The sequence below is a fragment of the Belonocnema kinseyi genome, chromosome 10 (genome assembly GCF_010883055.1).
Source record: "Belonocnema kinseyi isolate 2016_QV_RU_SX_M_011 chromosome 10, B_treatae_v1, whole genome shotgun sequence".
NCBI classification, from domain to species: domain Eukaryota; kingdom Metazoa; phylum Arthropoda; class Insecta; order Hymenoptera; family Cynipidae; genus Belonocnema; species Belonocnema kinseyi.
In genome coordinates, this window is record NC_046666.1 from 75,683,797 (window position 1) to 75,685,949 (window position 2,153).

The window sequence follows — 2,153 nt, forward strand, 5'->3', positions numbered from 1 at the left end:
CAGCCATACAAAAAAAAGTGTGCGGATCTGGTAACAAGACACACGTATTCCTATGGATTTTAGGGCGCTGAATTCAAATTCGGTATCAAAAATCAACCATCACGTCATGGTTGAGCTATAACCTCAAAAAATGACGAAAAATCATGCACTGCGGCAAATAAATTTCAAAATAATGCCACTGATGCAAATTTTCACTTCAAAAACATGTCGAAAACTGTGAAGGATCAACCCTTGCCTGATATAAACTTATTTAACATAACTTTACCCAGCAGAACCTGACTTCACCTAACCTGAATTAACAGAAATTTATTGAACTACACGTAAAGCTCTGGAAGCATATTTTCCCAGTAGCAAATGTGTGCTACATCGAATGGGTCAACTCGAACCTAACCTAGAAATAAATCTAACCTAGCCTAACCTAACCTAACCTCACGAAACACAATTAAACTGATTGTGTTGTCCCGTTGTGTTTGCGGTACCGTTTGAATCAGCTTGGGCTTAACCTGCAAAGAGGTCAAACCTATCCTAACCTAAAAAAACCTGACCTGACCTAACCTAGCCTAACCTAACTTAACTTCACGTAACACAATTAACCTCATTGTGTAGTCCCGTTGTGTTTGCGGTACCGTTTCATTCAGCTTCGGCTTAACCTACATAGAGGTTTAACCTATCCTAACCTAACAAAACCTGACCTAACCTAACCTAGCCGAATGAAATTCAATCACACTTGTAGCTATGTAAGCGTACGGTTCTCAGTCTTAAATGTGTGCTATATTTAATAGGTTAACTCGATCTTAACCTACAAATGAATCTCACTTAACAGAACCTAACGAAATTTTTCTTAACGCAAAAACGTCCTAAGAATTAGCCGAGAGGTAAAACGACGCAAGAATGAAGGGAGAAGATTCCCCCCACTTGGCTGCTGCGAAGACCAGCCTCGTGTAAAGCCGAAAATGCGCGAACACGAATCCGAGCTCGCCCGACTTCACGATTGACGATCTAATCAGCTGCTCCTCAAATTTATTTTGGTTTTAAAATCCTGAGTTACCATAGAATCATTACATTTGTTGCGAAGTAGAAAATATTTTCACCATATAATTGAATTTTTTACTAAAATGATACATTTTTAACGGAAAATGGAATGTTTATTCTTTATCTAAGCAAATCATATTATGTCAACAGAAAAGAATTTTTACTAAAAAGGTGGATTTTTAACGAACGAAATGAATTCTTAATTAAAATAGATGAACTTTAAACAAGAAGAAGAAATTTTTAACTGAGAAAGATCAATTTTCTTACAAAAACCAACAAATTTTTTTATTAAAAAAATACATTTTTAACCGATAATGATTCAGTCAAATTTTTTAATTCCAAAACTAATTTTCAACAAAATATTAGAATTTTCAAAAAGACAAAATAAATTATTTTCAACCAAAACATATAATTTTTGAAACACGAAGAATAATTTAATTTAAAAAAAAACATGAACTTTTAATGACTGAAAGCAGTCCATTTTTAAGCAAAGTATTAAAAAATGTTTTTTCAACCAAAAAGAATCGAATTTTCAATAAAGGTTTTAAATAATCAGCCAAAAGAATGAATTTATTTACCAAAATAGATGAATTTTCAAACAAGAATGATAATTTTCTACTATAAAATAAGAATTTTCAACTGAAGAAAAATGGTAAAAAAATCAATAAAATTGTCAAATTTTTAACTTGAAAATTAATTTAACCAAACATGTAATAGTTCATTTTCAATTTGAAAAATTTAATTTTCAACGGAAATAATGAATTTTCAACTGAAAAATGTAATTTTTAACAAAAACTTTAACAGTTCAATTTTAAATTCAAAATTTAATTTTGAAAAAAAAGAAAACAATCGAATTTACTACAGATTAGAAGTTTGAACAAAGAAGTAAATACACAAACAACAAGAATAATACTCTACCAATTAGATGGATTTTTAACCATATACGAGGGTAGTTCAATAAGTCCTTAGAATGAAGTATAAAAACAATTTTTTTGGGTAAATTTTTTTTTATTTTTCAGCATAATCTCCTTGGAGCTATATACACTTGGTCAATCGCTTTTCAAGTTTTTTTAATCCTTCAGAAAAGTGCGTTTTCGGAAGTTCCTCAAAATAAGCACTTA